This window comes from Giraffa tippelskirchi, chromosome 9, assembly GCF_054371585.1.
Source record: "Giraffa tippelskirchi isolate mGirTip1 chromosome 9, T2T-mGirTip1v1.2.pri, whole genome shotgun sequence".
NCBI classification, from domain to species: domain Eukaryota; kingdom Metazoa; phylum Chordata; class Mammalia; order Artiodactyla; family Giraffidae; genus Giraffa; species Giraffa tippelskirchi.
The window spans coordinates 13098392-13118305 of NC_137283.1; the positions used below are offsets into that span (position 1 = coordinate 13098392).

At 43.0% G+C, this 19914-nt stretch overlaps 1 long non-coding RNA gene across 1 annotated transcript in view; it reads left to right on the forward strand.

The window, feature by feature from the left end:
* Positions 1-16864, forward strand: part of LOC145520647 (uncharacterized) — a 144884-nt gene extending 128020 nt beyond the window's left edge. Inside the window, exon 2 of the long non-coding RNA XR_014064694.1 lies at positions 16713-16864. This is a non-coding gene — a long non-coding RNA (uncharacterized LOC145520647). The remainder of the gene's footprint in view (positions 1-16712) is intronic.
* The last annotated feature ends 3050 nt before the right edge of the window (positions 16865-19914 follow it).

The window sequence follows — 19914 nt, forward strand, 5'->3', positions numbered from 1 at the left end:
AGAGCCTGAGCTCACTGAAATCATTCCTTTCATATGCATCTCAGCTATCCTGGGCCAGCATCCTGCATTTCCCCTTAGTGCTCACCTTAGGGAGTGGCTACAGCCCAGCGGCTTCTGGATGGCAGATATTGTTCTTCCTGGTTGCCCCGGGGGGCTGGTATCACTGATGACTGTGACCTCCTCATTTATCGATATGTCAGGAAATACTCCATTTTTCAAAAACATCTTTAGCAGAGACTGCTCATTGCTATGATGGGTTTCTAAGGAACTTTTAAATGCTTCATGAAGTCAAAACCACCTCTGAAATTTTCCCTGTACACTGATGGCCCCTTCAAAGTACAGCCGCAAAGATTCCAGTGTCCCCCAGAGCATCCATGGCCCTGTGGAGTCACCTGGAGTTTCTGCCCACTTAAAGGAAGGTTGTCACTGCATCTTGGGACTTTGTCTGCTTTTGTAAAGGTGCACACACACACACTCTCTCTGTCTCACCTGACAGGGCTCACAGCATGCTACCCCTATCAGCAAGCCAAGTACTGTCCTAGTTCTTTTGGGTTTCCTAGTTACTTAGGAGTCAGCCTGGATAGCTAGCTAATGCTCTCTCTGTTTCTCTCTCTCTCTCTCTCAGAATAGAGGCTATGGGGATCAGCTGAGTGTTGTTTGTGTTCTGCACAGTCTGCCCTGTCTGTTCCTGCATTCCTTTTCCTCCTGCCTGAGCTCTCAGCACTTGGACTCCAGGAGGCATCCGTGGAATGCTCCCCCTTACTCAGACGCCCGGCAGGTGTGGAGGCTCTGGAGACCTGTGCTGCCTTGGTGGCCTTGCCTTGGGAGGAAAAGCAAGACCAGCCACCCAAGGGCTGTGTCTGGCCCTGGTGCTCTGCACGCCTCTCTCTGGTCTCTGGTTTCCTCTTGCTACAACCAGGAGGCTGCAGCAGGTCTCCTGAGGGGCCTTCTCTTCTCTGACATGCTAAGAGCAGAGAGTCTTTTTCCCATCAGCAGATTCCCACGATGGGGAGGGCCATCTCCCCACTCCAGCTCTTAAAGGCTCAGCCCTGCTATGTTTATTTGGGGAGCCAACCACAGGGTCCTCCTGAGAGGAGCAGTGCATGGGCGTGTCTGTGAGCTTACCTGAACTTTGTTCCCATACATAGGACTCTCTTGCTGTTTACACATCAGGAAGTAAGCAGGCACACATGTGAGGCTTAATAATTAGATACATGGCTGGCCCCCTCTTACTTGCCAAGTAATTGCAGCATTTGGTTCTTCCCCAGAATTACTCTCCTGTTAAAAAGTAGAGGAGAGGAAAGGAAGACCTTATCAACCCACCCACATGTTCTGGTCGAGCTGCTTAGAGAAGTAGCAAATTGAAAGTCTCATTTTATAATTTTGTTGAAAGCAGAGCAGCAATAAGCACCCCATTGCCACCCCTCTCCCTACCTCATAAATGCTTCTGGAAGCTTTAGACAACTGGAGCTTATGAGAAACTGACTGAAAATATTTTTGGAGCTGTGAAGTCATCTGTCATACCACCAGGAGGACTGGATCTAGGGCTTCCGGCTCCATGGCCATGTATAATACTGGATCTTGCTGGCTGCTCTGCACCCTGAGCTGGTAGGGCGTGTTCATTGTCCTCTCCACAGCTGCCTGAAAATGATCTATGGAACTGTCTGAAGAGGTTCTTTGGTCATCACTGCAAAGCAAGGCTCAGGCTACAGCTGAACAGGCAGACACACATTCTCACGTTAAAAAAAGATAATGAAGGGAAGAGAGATGACATGGGATCAGGCATTGGGAGAGTGACTTGAACAAGTCACACAATCTTTCTGAGCTTCAGATTTCTTATATGAAAAATGGGAACAGGAATATATATACATACATATATTTGCCTTGCCTGTCTCATGAAGTTGTTATTTTCAGGTTCAATAAGGTAGACGAGCAATATGTGGGTTTTGAATTGCTAGAGAAATGAGATGCTGAATTCTCAGGATAAACATGGAGAAGAGCCTGTCTTGGTTGGGTCAGCTCAGAGTTACTCTTTTAAAGACCCTGGTGTTTATGATCTTTCCCAAGGTATAGGTGGATTTTATTTTCTTCCTCTGTAAGGAGAGAAAATGCATCCCTAGGAAGACTCTTGAAATTCCCTGCCCTAGGTCTGAGAGAGGCACAGCAGGGGCAGGAACACCGGAAGCCCTGGCTGCTTTAGGGTGGTCCCCAGATGCAGTTTGGGTCATTTTATCTCAGTTCAGGAGGAAGACACTCATGTACAAGTGTCTCATTTCATTCTCAAAGTCATTCTTCCTCTATGCCAATATATAATAAGTACTTGTCGAATTATTTGATGAGACTCTAAGCAAAGCAATATAGAATAAAATGCCATTGGGAAAAGAAGATAGTTAAGTTTTAAACCGAGTTTTAGATAAGACCAAGTATAGGACGTCAGCTCTGTCCACCCAAACTAATGAGTCTCATGAGGAGCTCATGCACCTTTGAAAGCAGAATCACCTCAGATGAAAGTATACAGGAATCAAGGCACTTCAAAGTTGGAAGAGCCTTCGGGGTCCCATTTCATAGATAAGGAAAATAAGCGGAAGAGATTTGGCCAGAAGGCCCTGGAAGATGAAAGGTGAAGCTAAGACACAAACCCAGGTCCTCCATAACCATTGTATTTCCAGTAAACGCAGGAATGTAACTTTGTCAAAACGTGACTAGAGTTCCAGACCCGTATTTATAGTTGCTGATCCAGAACAGCAAGCTATGGCTGATTCACTGAGACTCAGTCATAGCCTTTTATCCAGCTGGATCCCGGGGTCTGGAAGGACAGACTAGTGAGACACTGTACGCACTGGAAATATATCACAAGGCTGGCAGAGAGCTAGAAAGGCCCCAAAGGATGCAGCATACAGCTCAGACAGGCGGTAGAAGGACAGGATATCCAGGCAGAGAATGAATGAGTAGCAAGTGTCTTGGTGGGAGATTGAATGGGAGAAGTGTGGGAAGACAGGAGGGAGTCACGAAGGTGGCAGAGGATGAGTAAGAACAGGAAAGTTCCCAAGGAACTAAGGCAGGGTGGGGAAGAAGGAAAGCCAAAGCCGGAAGTAGAGTATAAAACATCAGCCTGATTCAAAAGAAGAAAAAAAAAGAAAACCCAAAACTCAAAGGGATGCCTCCAGGACAAGGAATGGCCAGCATAAGTCTCATGTGGGTAAAGCAGGACACCTGGCCTAGAACCGTTTAAATATCTTAGGATCTGGAAAGGACTGGTCTCCGAGTCTGGAGGTGATAGTGGCAAAAAAAAAAAGAAAGTATTGGTTGCTCAGTTATGTTCGACCCTTGGCGACCCCATGGACTATAGTCTGCCAGGCTCCTCTGTCCATGGGATTCTCCAGGCAGTAATACTGGGGTGGGTAGCCATTCTCTTCTGCAGGGGATCTTCCTGGCCCAGGAATCGAACCTAGGTCTCCTGCATCGCAGGCAGATTCTTTACTGTCTGAGCCACCAGGGAGTAGCTCCAATCATGGAATCTAGAAGCCTGCAGAAGGTAAGAAGGCAAATGGATCTCATTCTTCTGTACATTGTACCCCAAACCTATTTCATCCAGAGGTGAGGAGATGAGACAAAAGACGGAAGAGTCTGTGCATAAATATTTCTAAAACTCTTGTTTCCAAAACACATTCTTTTAAAAAAAAAATTGAGAAGTAGCGGCAAAAGATCTAACAGCTGGGCGCCCCCCCCCCTTTTTTTCAACTGGAGTGACATTGCACAGATATTCCTACAGTGGACAACAAGGAAGGGACACAGCCCTGGATGGCAAAGGAGGAAAACCAAGCCACTAGGTCTCCTCCCACTTCCAGTCCTCATCGTATTTTTGGGAATATACGGTGTAGTCAAATGTTCCATTCTCATAAAGATCTGAGCCTTGAAATCTTTGATTTTATTCACAGCTGGACTTGGGTCTAGGGTGACCATCGCTTAAGTGATTCCACGCCTTGGGGAGCCCAAGTTGGGGCTTTCATGTTCAAAGGACATGATCCATTGAAGATTTGGAATATGGACTTGCTCTGATCTTCATAGTTTCCAGTTCTCACGGCCAAAGCAAGGCTTACTTTTAAAATGTGACTGTGTTAGCTTCCTTTCTTCCCCCACCACCCATATTATCACCTGTTCAAGGACAGAAGAAGATGCAACACAGGCATGGAGCTGTGGCCACACTGGCAGAGTTTAACTCTTGGGCTTTCACGACTTTTTTTCCCAACAGGCAAACATCTCGTAAGACACATTTTCATTATGAAAAACAAACCATGTCGGCTGAACCTTTCAACCGTGCTCTGACAGTTGGACTTGAGATAAAAGAGAAAAACTTTGCAAATCTGTATTCAGCCAACATAGTCTGAAATTTCCAATTTGCAAAAATTCAGAGGAGGGTGCAAATTCTTTCCTTTTATTGAGAGAAAAATGATGTTATTAACCACTCTCCAAGCTCAAGACATCAAGATGGGCTGGTTTAATTCAGCCCAAGAATCAGTTCTAACATTTGAAGGAGTCAAATTGGACAAGAATGGGCTTCCCTGATGGTCAGTGGTTGAGTCTGCCTTGCAATGCAGGGGACACATGTTCAATCCCTGGTCAAGAAAGTGGGATCCCACATGTGGTGGAGCAGCTAAGCCTGTGGACCACAACTAGAGAGCTTATGCGCCACAGCTAGAGAGTCCATTTGCCGCAACAAAAGATCCGGCATGGCAACTGATCACAACCAAAAATCAATTAATAAATAAAAAATCAATTAATAAATAAATATTTTAAAAAATCATGTAAGAAGTATTTCTGCATCACTGGTAAATAGCATAACACCACAGGGTAGGGAGAAGGTGCGGATGTAAACTACAGTTAAGAAATTGTTGGAATCGGTGCTACTTGTTATTTTGTGATAAGACCAGGCATATAGGGTGGGTGCTAAGAAAATATAGTTGGTGTGGGGGCAGCCCAGGAGGTCCTGGGGAGGCGTAACTAGCACAGAGGTTCACTCCCCGAGGAAGGGGAGAAGTGCTTCTTGTGGAAGAAAATGTGACAGAGATACGAAAAGATTAAAGACTAGTTGAGCACCCACTGTGAGCTAAATGTTGTGCTAGGCATGCAGCATATATGGTTTTTCACTTAGACATCCCATCTATGAACTAAGTAATGTTATTCCCAAGAAATGGAAACTATTAATAATAACTTAGAGAAGTAAAAGACTGTTAGAGCTGAGTGTCCCTCAGCCTCGAAGGCCTGGAGCTCAGGCTGGCGTCGCCAGCCAGAAGGGCTTACAGGACCCTACCTTACTCTGGGAAGCAGCACATGCCTGGCAGCCTTACCTGCCCAGATCAAGAATGCTGCTTTAACCTGGAGAGTGAGCAGCTTCCTCTCAGTGAGAAGCAGCATGCGCCCCATGGGAACAGCTGGCATAACTGGCCTGACTGGACTGGACTGGGAGCTGCCTGCTTCCAGGCCCTTGAGGTGAACTCACCCTGCTGCTTGTCTCCCTGCCTGGCTCGGCTCTGCAGTGTTGAAACACTTGGGATTCAGCTCTGCTCTGCCTCCAGCCTAGCAAGGCTCTGAGCTCATCTCCCAAAGCCCACACCTTTCCATACCCTCAAGAGTAGCCTAGGGTGTTTGCCTTAAAGACTGCTTCTTCCCTTTCCCTGTATTGTCTCACATTTCAAGGTAACCCTTCGGTCCCCTCCCAACACATAGGACCTCTCACCTGCGGGCAGCAGTATCTCCTGGGGCTTATTGGCTTGCTTATAGATACCCTGGCTTCCTGCCTGCCATAAATTGGGCTGAGAAGACGCCAGTGAATGTGATCAGGAGTGAAGCAGAGGAGGAAGGGATGGGATTCAAAGGGAAAGAGAGTGGGGAGGGCAGCTTGGGTCAAACCACAGACAGCGAGAAAGGCCAGAAAGGGGATTTAGATATTCAGCAGGAGGATTTTATTAAAGATGTGATGGTGTTAGTATTTCATGATCAGGCTGGAAGCGAGAAGAGATTGCAAGTGTGAGAATGATGAAGCAAGTTACATAGCAACCCAAGAATGCCACCATGTGGGTCAGAACTAAGGTTTTTCTGTTTTGTTTTAAATTAATCCAGATATTTTTGACTCCACCCAACTCATACCAGTTTGTGGATTCCAACCAATTTTATTTAAACAGGGTGTCACCACATCGCTTGGATTCACAGCCAACAACTCCCAAATGATAGGTAGCCTCCTTCCTTAGTCTGTGGAGCTAATTTGGTGTGATAGAAGGAATAATTCAAGAATAATTCTTTGCGCTGCTGGAATCTGAGTACTGTTCTTTTTTAAATTTTTAATTGAAGTATAGTTGATTTATAATATCATGGTAGTTTCAAATGTATAGCACAGTGGTTCATATATATATATATATACATGTGTGTGTGAATATATATATGTATATGTGTGTGTGTATACATACATATATATATAGGGCTTCCCTTGTGGCTCAGACGGTAAAGAATTTGCCTGCAATGTAGGAGACCTGGGTTCGATTCCTGTGTCAGGAAGATTCCCTGGAAAAGGAAATGGCTACCCACTCCAGTATTCTTGTCTGGAGAATTCCATGGACAGAGGAACCTTGGGGGCTACAGTCCATGGGGTTTCAGAGAGTCGGACACGACCGAACACACACACTCACACACACACACACACACACACAATTCTTCTTCAGATTCTCTTCCCTTATAGGTTATTACAAAATATTGAATATAGTTTGCTATACTATACTTGTCATATATACAGTCCTTGTTAGTTGTCTGTTTTATGCATAGTAGTTTATACATGTTAATCTCAACCTCTTAATTTATCCCTCCCCTCATCTTTCCCCTTTGGTAACCATAAGTTTGTTTTCTATGTCTGTGAGTCTCTTTCTATTTTGGAAATAAGTTCATTTGTATCACTTTTTTAGATTCCACATATAAGTTATATCATATGATACTTATCTTTCTCTGTCTGGCTAACTTCACTTAGTATGATAATCTGTAGGTCCACTCATGTTGCTGCAAATGGCATTATTTCATTCTTTTTTATGGCTGAGTAGTATTCCATTGGGTATGTATACCCCATCTTTTTTATCCGTTCATCAGTTGATGGACATATAGGTTGCTTTCATGTCTTGGCTATTGTAAATAGTGCTGCAGTGAAAAGTGGGATGCATGTATCTTTTCAAATTATGTTTTTTTTTCCAGATATATGCCCAGAAGTAGAATTTCTAGATCATATGGTAGCTCTATTTTTAGTTTTTAAAGGAACCTCCATTCTGTTCTCCATAGTGGCTGCATCAGTTTACATTCCCAACAGTGCAAGAGGGTTCCCGTTTCTCCACACCCTCTCCAGCATTGTTTGTAGACTTTTTGATGACGGCCATTTAGACTAGTGTGAGGTGATATCTCATGGTAGTTTTGATGCACGTTTCTCTAAAAATTAGCAGTGATGAACATCTTTTCATGTGCCTGTTGACCGTTTGTGTGTCTTCTTTGGAGAAATGTCTATTTAGATCTTCTGCCCATTTTTTGATTTGTTTGATTTGATTTGAATTGTTTTTTTGATATGAACTGTTTATATATCTTGGAGATTAATCCCTTGTCAGTCGCATCATTTGCAAATATTTTTTCCCATTCTGTGGATTGTCTTTTCATTTTGTTTATGGTTTCCGTTGCTGTGCAAAAGCATGTAAGCTTAATTAGGTCACATTTGTTGACTTTGACTTTATTTACATTACTCTAGGAGACAGATCCAAAATGATATTGCTGTAATTTATATCAAAGAGTGTCCTGCCTATCTTTTCCTCTAGGAGTTTTATAGTATCTGATCTTACATTTAGGTCTTTAATCCATTTTGAGTTTATTTTTGGTATGATGTTAAAGAATGTTCTAATTTCATTTTTTTTTTCGTGTAGCTATCCAGTTTTCACAGCACCACTTATTCAAGAGACTGTCTTTTCTCCATTGAATAGTCTTGCCTCCTTTGTTTTAGATTAATTGATCACAGGTCTGTGGGTTTGTTTCTGGGCTTTCTATCCTGTTCTGATCTATATTTCTATGTTTGTGTCAGTATCATACAGTTTTGATTACTATAGCTTTGTAGTATAGTCTGGTGTCAGGGAGCCTGATTCCCCCAACTTCCTTTTTTTTCCTCAAGAGTGCTTTGGCTGTTTGGGGTCTTTTATTTGTCCATGCCAATTTTTTAAAATGTTTGTTCTTCTTCGATGAAACATATCATTGGTAATTTGATGGGGATTGCATTGAATCTGTAGATAGCCTGGGGTAGGATAGTCATTTGGGCAATATTGATTCTTATAATCCAAGAGCACAGTATAGTTTTCCATCTGTTTGTGTCTTCAGTTTCTCTCATCAGCATCTTATAGTTTGGAATACAGGTCTTTTTCCTCCTTAAGTAGGTTTATTCTTGAGTATTTTATTCTTTTTGATGTGATGGTGAATGAGATTGTTTTCTTAATTTCTCTTTCTTATCTTTTATTGTCAGAGAACTAAGGTTTTCTTACAAGGAGTTGAGAGATAGAGGTGGAAGCAGAAATCTCAGAAATAGCACATAGCACGTGGCTTTTGATTGTGTAATAAGGAAAAGGGATTTCTCATAGTAATACACTTTATTAAAACATTTCAAATCTTGAGAAAGGAACCATTTGGTGTAAAATCTCCTCCACCTTCAGGCAAGGCTTCACTCAAGTTATCTCAGACACAACTTTTTATTCCTGATGTTCTCCCAACTCTCTAAAGGGTTTCAGTGTCTCACAGCCACAGACTGCAGATGTTCTGATGTTCTCCCTGCATAGTGGAAGCATGTTAACTTTCTCTTGGATACAGTGTGGCTGCAGGAGGACTGCACATCATTTCGATAGGGTTTTACAGGCCAGTGGAAGTTATAGATCCCCACCATCACAACTCTTGGGCCGTTTACAGCCATTGGCTGACCAACACAGAGTTACAAAACCCCAGCCCTCTTGTTGCCAGGTGGGGCAAATTCTGTGGTTCAGTTCACTTTCCAGATCAAAGATCAGGGGATCAGATTAGAGTGAACTCCAGCTGAGACCCCATCTCAGATTAGTTCTCCTCCTTCTTCCTTTACTCTCCTTTCCCTGAGGGCTTTCCCCCAATAAGTAACCTGTGCAAGAATCCCCATCTCAGGCTCTGCTTCTAGGGAACTGGAATTAAGACGCTTGGGGTTTCAAAGGGGTTAATTCATGAGAACTGAATCCACACTGTAGGTTGAAGTAAGTACAGTTTACTAAACAGAAAACATAACAACCTGTGCTTGTTATTGAACTCCACTGAGATTGTGGAATTGTTTGTTACATAGCAATATTGCAATATAAAGTTAACTACTAAGGCAGCCTCTCCAAGCTTTGGTTATTTTCCATCTGTAAGGTGGTAACAGCAGTACCTATTTCTAACAGATCCTGGTTCCTTGGAGCTCCTGGATCCATGAGTTTCAAAGGAAATAACTTTTGTAAAAATGCTAAGCACAGTGCCTAGCACAATGCCCAACAATACATGCTTCATAAATTGTGGCTTTATCAGCATCAGTAGCATTAATACAAGATGTACCCATTGGGTCATTTAAAATGACTATGGTATACACATTCTGCAGTGAGTTCTGGATTAATCTATGGTCATGGTTTCATAAAGCTAGAGCTCGCATGATACCCAAATCAACTGGTCTCAGATCATATTGCTTTATGAGCTGACAACATTTTAACTTGAATTTCTTTTAGTATATCAAGTGAAGACTGTGTGAATTGCAGGTGCTAAAATCCATTACCAAATCACTCGGTCTGAGATCTGTGGGCCAAGGGAATACACTCCACAATCCCTACACATCATTAAAGAGCTGGTTTTCTCAAGAACATCAAGTGAGAAGAGTAAGTTAATGAGAGCAATAATAGGCTTCCAGATGAAAATTCAGGGTTTGAGAATTAGGTCATCCTAAATGGAACTCAGAAACCTGGGCCTAAAAATAGACTAATTTTCTGCAGGGTAAGAGATGAAGTTTGGGGGCCTGTGTGAGGCAGAAAGTTAGAAGTGAGACCCTTGCATAAAACCAGGATCCTCAGATATCCCACACTTACTGAAATGATTTGATGGTTAATTTTATGTGTCACCTTGGCTGGGTCCACAGTGCCAGGATATGCAGTCAAATATGATTTGGATGTATATGTGAAGATGCTTTTTGGATGAGATCAACATTTAAATCAGTGGATATTGAGTAAAGCATAATATGAGTGAGCCTTGTCCAATCAGTTGATGCCCTTAATTTAAGGACAAAGGTTGATCTCCATAAGCAAGAAGGAATTCTACCAGCAGGTCACCTTTGGACTTGAACTGCAACCTGTCCCTGGGTCCCTAGGTCTGCCAGCCTACCCTGCAGATTCTGGGCTTCCTAAGCTTCCATAATCACATGAACCGACTCCTTAAAATAAATCTCTGTCTACATATATACACGTTCTATTGGTTCTGCTTCTGTGGAGAACCCTAATACAAACAGTGAACTGGAAAGTCTACTTAGCACCAAAGGAAAGTGACCAACAAGCTTAAAAGTGAAAGTGAAAGTCGCTCAGTCATGTCCTACTCTTTGTGACCCCATGGACTGTATAGTCCATGGAATTCTCCAGGCCAGAATACTGGAGTGGATAGCCATTCCCTTCTCCAGGGGATATTCCCAGCCCAGGGATCAAACCCAGATATCCCGCATTGCAGGAGGATTCTTTACCAGCTGAGTCACAAGGGAAGCCTACCAACAAGCTTAAATCTCTCTCAACTCTCCTCTGAATGGAAAATAGTCTCCTTGGGGAATTTGCATCCCTGGGGTTTCTACATACAAGGTCCAGGTTCAAATTTATCCCAGGAGACTCCAATCAAGAAATTAATAAAAAGTGATCCTTGGTAGGAAACATCTCTGAGACATCTGGAAAGAAGCAACACTAAAACCCTTTTTCAGAGATTCCTCCTACCCCAACTTAAAGCCTTACAGGGCACCCACAGATGTAGCCCATACAGTACAAACTCATAATTTCAAATTATAAAACAAGTGCTCAAAAAAAACTCCATGAGCCATAGTCAGGAGAATCAACCAACAGCAGATTTGGTCTCTTAAAAACTGCAGATAATAAAAGCATCAAATTTAGAATATAAAATAAATATGTTTAAAAGAATTAAATAGAGATAGTATTATTATACTGTTAACTTACTGTAAAGTTTCAGTTCAGTTCAGTTGCTCAGTCGTGTCCAACTCTTTGTGACCCCATAGACTGCAGCACGCCAAGCTTCCCTGTCCATCACCAACTCCCAGAGCTTGCTCAAACTCATGTCCATCGAGTCGGTGATGCCATCCAACTTTCTCATCCTCTATCATCCCCTTCTCCTCCTGCCTTCAATCTTTCCCAGCATCAGGGTCTTTTCCAATGAGTCAGGTCTTCGCATCAGACTTGACTGATGTCAGGTCTTCTTATCCTTATCCATCAGAGGGAAGACAGAATGAAAACCACAGTCACTGTAAAGTTTGCAATTATTTAATCTCTATGCTTGAGTTTCATAATCTGTCAGTGGATCCCTGAAATCTGCATTTTTACCAGATTCCAAAGATTTCTGACTTCCCAGGTGGCACAGTGGTACAGAGTCCGCCTGTCAAGCAGGAAACATGGGTTTGATCTCTGGGTTGGTAAGGTCCCCTGGAGAAGGAAATGTCAACCCACACTAATATTCTTGCCTGGGCAATCCCATGGACAGAGAAGCCTGGCGGGCTATAGTCCATGGGGTCACAAAAAGTCAGACATGACTTAGTGACTAAACCACCACCACCAAAAAGTTCTAATGCATATTCTTTCTTGAGACTCACTACCCTAGTCACACTGGATCAGGAACTTCATAGGACTTCACATATTCTTCTGCCTTCAGGAAAGAGGGTCATCCTTTCCATTGCCTGCCCCACTCTCCTCTTACCATGTACAACAGGTAGGAACACCTTCCCCTGAGTAGAAGTAGCAAGAGACTTAGTGTGATGCTTTTACTGTTTGCTTAATTCCACCAGGAGAGATGCCATTAGGTTTGATGGGGAACCTTCGTTACCCGCCATCTGTGCTGAAGGATAAGCAAAGCAAAGGTGAGCTACTGGATCAAGGGCACAAGTGGCCTTGGACCCAAGCTCCAGGAAGAGTATCAATTAATCACCACTGCTGTTCAGTACAGCAGGGTTCTGATTAAATTATGTTGCCATAGTAAGGTGCCTGGAGCTGCAAGAAGGGGACCAATTGAGGTACAAATATGAGGACTGTATGTGCATGCGTGCTTAGTTGCTTCAGTCGTGTCTGACTCTTTGTGACCCTATGGACTGTAGCCCGCCAGGTTCCTCTGCCCATGGGATTTCCCAGGCAAGAATACTAGAGTGGGTTACCATGCCCTTGAGGCTTCAGGGGATCTTCCCAACCTAGGGATTGAACCCATGTCTCTTGCATCTCCTGCATTGCAGGCGAATTCTTTCAGTTCAGTTCAGTCACTCAGTCATGTCCGACTCTTTGCAACCCCATGGACTGGAGCGAATTCTTTACTGCTGAGCTACTGGAGGGACAGTATGGCAAGAGGAAAATGGTCATTACTGAAAGTTTCCCATGTAAGTCCTGACCCTTCAACAAAATATGGAGAAGAAGTGGAAGAGAGAACACCAAGGTGGTTCAGGTTAGAAATAACCTGGTTACTTCTCTTGGGGAGGATGGTGGGAATCCTGTCTCCACATGTGCGTAGTTCAAAGCCCATGTAGACAGGCTCATTTGGCTTGGGGGTGGGGATGGGAAGGGTTTTCCGAGAAGGCGATGAGCTCCCCAGGGATTATAGCAAGAAAGTCAAATATGAGTTGAAGGAAGACAGAAGCAGCTATGAGAGACAGGTGGGTCGGGGAGCTTGGGAGGCAAAGGTTTTCCCACATTCTCAGTTAACACCTGTGTGGTGATATTGGAGCCTCTCAACACACACAGGATGGCCCAGAGGTGAACGAGTGACAGAATAATGAGGAAATCGCACCCTGGGAAACAAAGTACAAAGAGTGTGAGCAATTCACCTAGGGCCCAGGCTAATGCACACACCCAAGGGAGTCAGGGAGTCCCTCCCCCAGGAGTGGGTGGTGTGTCTGCTTAATGAAAGGAATGATGTCCTCAGGATACTGGAGACACAAATCATGAGCAGAAGAACAGGTAGCAGGAACTGATCGTTCCACCTGCTTTTACATGTTGACAACTGTTTCTCCTCCCTTTCCTTTGTCCCATTAGTGGGACACAATCTGCTCTGGGAGGGGAGGACACTTTCCACCTCCAGGATGGAAAGCAAATGTCTCATCAATTGCTGGCAGAGTTTGAAGAGCAAGCCCTCCCTGCCCTGAAGGAAAGGGAAACCAGTTTTTTGGTTGCTAAATGTTTGAGCTCCAGATTTTAATAAGCCAATGTTTCATTGTGAAAGAAAAGAAAATAGGGCTTTTGTATGGAAGAAACAAGAGCGTAGGTCAGAACCCAAAGGAACGCTGTGGGAATAGGAGCAGCAGGTGATCCTGGATGGGGTCTTGAAGCTTCAAGATACACCCTCTGAACACCCAGAGGAGAGATGGGAGGGAGCTGAAGACCCCCAGTTTGTGATGGTGGTTAGTGATGACCTCTTTACTTTGGAGACATTCCAGAATTAGTCCGACAATCCCCAGACACTAGTTTTATACAAGACACCTCGTTAGCCATTCCAGGATATGAATGACATGACTATGACACCAGGGGAGACAGTGTGTTCTTTCATAGCAGTTTGCTGATGACATCCGCTTTCAACAGAGGCTCGTCTAGAGGAATGCATCACACAAACGACAGACATGAAACCCACTTGTAACTTTACCACTTTGAAGGAAGCAACACAGCAAAATAGCATCGAATCCCGTGAAACAACAACCACTGCCTCGAGCCCATCAGTACACAGACCACCTCAGGCCCGTTGCGCTTGCTGTTCCCTTTATGAAGCATGATGATTCCTGCTCTCATTGCATCCCACTGTCTGCTGAAATCTCAGCTCCTCAAAGAGGTCTTGCAGGACCCCCTCAGTTGTTCCTAACTCTACTTGCATTTCTGGTGTTATTCTGGATACTTGTTTATTTTCTGTTTCTCCTTCTAGGAGGCTAGCTTCAAGAGGGCAGAGAATTTGCTTTGTTCACCACTCCATCCCTGGCGCATGGTAAACATAGTCAATATTCGGTGAATGAATGGTCCATCAAGATAGAAAAATTTAGCCCCTCCATAAATACTAGAGTTAAAACATACACGTATTTCAAAGTGGTTTATTTCAAGTCAGTGAGGTATCATTCCAGGCCAACAGGACCCTCGGCGAGCTAAGGGAAACCAGATTTTCCCACTAAACCAGTCTTCTTTCAGAAAAGGAAAAGTGGTCTGGGAGCCTGAATTACCTGTTGGATTACTCGGTCATTTGGTCTGTCAGCCATTAGTTTCTCTTTGTGTGGCTGTCAGAGCTCAAGAACATAAATCAGGTGGTGCCTGTCACTGTTCCACAGCAGGGAAATAGGGTTTGTCTTGTTACGTCTATTCTTTGCTTCCTTGTTTTCTTGCTCTATTTCAGTCTTCAAATTTCAGTGTAATTTTATTTCCTTCTTGAAACCTGAAGAAATAAAAGGGTGATGTAAAATATACTTAATGCAGAAAGGTATACAATAAAGAGTAAATTTCTCTTGATCTGAAGGCACTTCATCTTCCTCATCAGAGACATCCACTGGCATCTCATTGTGGTTGCAATTTCCACTGCCCTCATTGCAATGAAATTGATCACTTTTTCATGTATTTTTGGCCATTTGGCCATCCTCTTCTCTAAATGACTTGCTCAAGTCCCTTGCCTGTTTTTTTGTTTTTTTGTCTTTTTCTTATTCATTTATAGTGCTTTATATTCCAGATACAAGTCCTCTGTTAGTTATATGTGTTCCAAGTGGGTTTTCTCCCACTTAGTGGCTTACATTTCCATATCTTTAAAGATAATTTCATGCTTTTAAAGGTAATTTTTATAAACGGAAGTTCTTAATTTTGAGTCCTATTTAGTCATCTTTTCTTTTATTGTCAGTGTTGTTTTTTTTTTTTTTAATGCCTTGTTTAACCCAAGAAATGCAAAACGTTCACAAGAAAAGGGTGAGTGGAAAGACCAAAAAGGCACAGACTTTCCCACAACTTGGTTTTGAGTTTTGAAACTTAAGTTTGAAGATAAGTATACATCTGTGAAAATGTCACTGTAACCACTACCAAAAATGTAACCATCACCTCTAAAAATTTCCTACTACTTTTTTGTGATAAGAACATTTAACATAAGATCTACCTTCTTAACAAATTTCTATTTCATTAATTACTGTGTGTTTATTATTTCCTTTCTCCACAATAATGAAGATATTTTCCTATGTTACCCTCTAAAGAATTTATTGTTTTGCCTTCACATTTAGGTTTAAATCCATCTGGAATTGATTTTTATGTAGAGTATGAAGTAGGGATCCACTTCATTTTTTTCATATAGGTATCTCATTGTCCCCATGGGCTTCCCTGGTGGCTCAGATGGTAAAGAATCCTCCTGCAATGCTGGAGACCTGGGTTCAATCTGTGGGTTGGGAAGATCTCTTGGAGGAGGGCATGGCAACCCACTCCAGTATTCTTGCCTGGAGAATCCACATGGACAGAGGAGCCTGGAGGTCTATTAGTCCATAGGGTCACAAAGAGTCAGATATGACTGAGCAACTAAGCACAGCACACATCTCATTGTCCCAGTACCATTTACTAAAAAGTCATTTTACTAATTCCCTGCAGTGCCATCTTTGTCGTAAATCAAGTATGCGTACATATATAGGTTTGTTTCCTGGTTCTCTTTTCTGTATCATTGGTGTTTTTGTCCCTGGGAGGTGGTGATGGACAGGGAGGTCTGGTGTGCTGCAGTCCATGGGGTCGCAAAGAGTCAGACACAACTGAGCGGCTGAACTGAACTGACCTGTTGTTTTTGTCTAGATCTTTACCTTAGTTGTCTGTACCTTAATAATTAGAGCTTTATAATAATTCTTGTCATCTGGCAGAGCAAATCATCCTGATTTATTTATTTTTTTCTTCAAGAGCGGCTTGGTTCTTCTTTGCTCTTTGCATTTCAATAGAAATTCTAGAAAGAACTTATTGATTTTCATGGAAAGAAAAGCCATTCATATTTTGTTTGGTATATGAACTCAAAAAGAATTTATGGCTTTTATGATCCTGAGTCTTCTAATTTATGAACATGGTATGCCTCTCTTATACATATGTGTATATTGCATATGCCTATATGTATTAATATATTAATATATATGCCTCTCGTATGCATATCTATCCTATACATTACAGAATGGAAGGAAGAGCTATAGAATGAGATTTCAGAGAGGACAGGCACTAGGACACTCCAGGGGCCTGGGGAGCAGGAAGTAATATTTTAGTTTTTGTATTATTCTGTTCAGAAGTTGAATTCCAAGGAGCAATATCTCATTTATGTCAAGTGTCTATCTATCTCTTGGCCAGGAGCAGGTAGGGCATACTGGCTTCTCAAAAGCCATTTCAGAAGTTTTTATCAAAAGATTTGGGAATAGATGCTGGGAAGACAAAAATAACTGATGTCTACTACAGGTACACAAAGGGAAATACAGCAGGAGGGACACAGGAGCATGGAAGCAGAAGAGAAAGAAAGAAAAGAAGAAAGAAGTGGAACAGGAGAGGTGGGTGGTTTGGACCAGTATGAGCCATTTGAAATGGCAGAATATGTCAGAAATCAAGAAAAATAACTGAAGCTTTTCCTCTGCCCAAGGACAGTCTATGACTTTTGTGAGTCTCCATGGACCCCTTCCTCCATTAAAAAATATTAAAAATTATATTTTGTGACAGTGCTGGTATAAAGACAAATATAATACAAGCTGGATTTTTATTATATCTTTTTAATGATTATGTTCATCCCTTTTTCTAATCTTAAAAGAAAATTAAAACATTTTCATAGGCCCCAGACAGTGGCATAATATATGTGTCAGCTCTGCCTCTGCCCTTTTCTCCTCTTCTTCCTCACCACTCTTCCCCAAAATGAAGCTTGCATTGCCTTTACCATTTCTGTGCAGGTTGATCCAGGCACCTGGGGCACTTTGCCCCAGGACTCTCTCTGACTGCAAGAGGAAAGGCTAAAATTGCTGGGGATTTGATATCCTTATGCAGCAGCTCTTAACCAATAACGTGGTGGCTCAGACGGTAAAGAATCTGCCTGCAATGCAGGAGACCTGGGTTCGATCCCTGGGTCGGGAAGATGCCCTGGAGAAGGGCATGGCAACCCACTCCAATATTCTTGCCTGGAGAATCCCCATGGACAGAGGAGCCTGGTGGGTTAGAGTCCATGGGATCACATAGAGTCAGACACGACGGAGCGACTGATACTTTCACTTACTTAACCAACTAATAATGGGAGGTGGTATGTAAATACCCTAGCTCTTTACCCACCAGGCTGGAAACTCAGAGGCACTAACACCCTAAGCAAGATTAAGCTCTGGTCTCCCACAGTGGCTGCCTGTTTGAATATGGGCCTGTTACTGGTTGCTTGTCTTCCATATTTTAATTCTCTACTGTCTTACCGGAGCTTCCTGGCATGTGCTCCCAAATAAACCATTCACACTCAAATCTTTGTCTCAGAGTCTGCTGATGAGAGAATCCGAATTGAGACACTGTTCTTCAGGGTACCAACGTGCCAACCTTGCCACAAAATGGAAACGGATGGTGCCTTCACTCTGCAGAAAGGGGAAGAACAAAGACCCACCAATTATCTTCTTCAGAGCTACCTACTTGAGGGGGGAGGCCTTGAATATTTTCCTGGTTGGCTGTAGTGAGGATATTATTCCAGATGTTTCCTTGGTCATCAGACTGTCTTAGCCCAGGCATTTTCTCTTGTTTCAATTTCATATAAAACCTTTAGCATTGGCCAGAGAATGATGGAGCATTTAATTCAATCAAAGCCCAGTGAAATCTTTCTTCCTAGTGCTTGGCTGACTGAATCACTTAGTTTATATAAACCAGCAACGGCAGGGCAAAGTACTTTGACGGTACGAAGGGTTATGGAAAGGCTAATTCATATTAACCGTGTGAGTTATGTTTTCATTTACTTTAATGTGGTGGATTTGGCCATGGAGGCAGGAGGCCTCATGACTGCCCCTCAGAAAGAAATTTTAAAGGAATGTGTGTTTTTGGAAAATCACTTTTCTGTAACACATCCAGAGTTCTTTTAAAGATGCTTTAGCTTGCAAAACTTGCCCTGTAGAGCCATTATTTACGTTATGAGCCAAGGCAGAGAATTTGGGAAACTTTGAAAGAGAAGAATCTAGAAGAATTTGTACGCATTTTCCTAGCATATTCACTAGTGGAACAAATGTGCTTGATTCTTTGTTTCAAATAACTCGTATGGTTTCCCCCACATTTGGCACATCTACCGTTTCCCTCTCCAGTGTCCCTAAGGAGTCAGATCACACACGTGATGATTTACAACGTGAGCATCAAACTCAGAAAGACCCAGGTTTGAATCCTGAGTCTATAGCACTTTTATGTGACGTTGGACTAGTTACTTAACCTCTCTATACCCCAGCTTCCTGATTTGCAGAGTGGAAATAATTATACCCACCCCATAGGCTGATAAGCTTGTGTGCATGCTAAGTCGCTTCAGTCATGTCTGACTCGGTGACCCTATGGACCGTAGCCCTCCAAGCTCCTCTGTCCATGGGATTCTCCAGGCAAGAATACTGGAGTGGGTTGCTGTGCCCTCCTCCAGGGGAACTTCCTGACCCAGGAATCTAACCTGCATCTCTAACATCTCCTGCACTGGTAGGCAGATATATTACTGCCACCTGGGCAGCCCATGAAAGTGCTTAGCAGGTACTAAATACTTTATGTACTAAATATGATTCTCTTTTGTTTCTTGTCTTTATCCAGTGTTTCCTTAGATTGTTTTCAATGTTCTCAGTGAGTACAAAGCTGCTTCCACTCAAGGCCAGGGTACTCCTCTGTAGACGACCAACTGGTATAAGGTCTGAAGGGTGTAAACCCCTCCCAGAAGCCTGATTCATTACCCACCCATCAGACACTCTTCGGGATGGTATGACTAGGGTGGGACTTGATCAGGTCAGAAGCTATGGTCTCTGAAAGGCCAGTGAAGGGATGAAAACTGATATCCCAGTTGGGATTTGAAGTTTTGCCTCAACTTTCTCACCTTTCTGGAAGCAAGGTAATTCGGTGAGAGATTACGTAGAGACCTGAAGTACTGAGAGGCAGGAAAAGTAAACTTCACTTTGGACAGGGACCCCCAAATACACAAAATAGGGCACACGAGGCAAAGACAAGCATAGACTGTGTTCAGAGCCGTCCAGAGTCCAGCAGTAGGATGATTGTTCAGGCGACTGTGAACTTTGGCGTCCTAAATAGTCAACCCAGCTGACCCAGAAGCTAAAAGTAATAATCATAAAAATACTGACACATGCTGTTGGTCCTTTGTTGCATGGTTTGCAGAGCATGTTCATATCCATTACTTCCATACCTCATCGAGTGCTAACTGGAAGCTGTTGTCATGGTCACCAACATCCACATTTGTTTCCTAGGCAGAGATGCCAAGGTAGAGCTGGCATTTGGGAGTAAGAAAACCTGGGAGGAGGTCTCCACCTTAGCCATCCTGTTTATTAGCTAAGTGACAAGGGCCAGCCACACAGCCAACTGATTTACCTGTAAAGCAGGGATGTGATAATGTCAATCACAGAGCTGTTGGGAGAATCAGTTGAGATAGGGTGTGTGAGATGCTTCATAAACTTCAGAG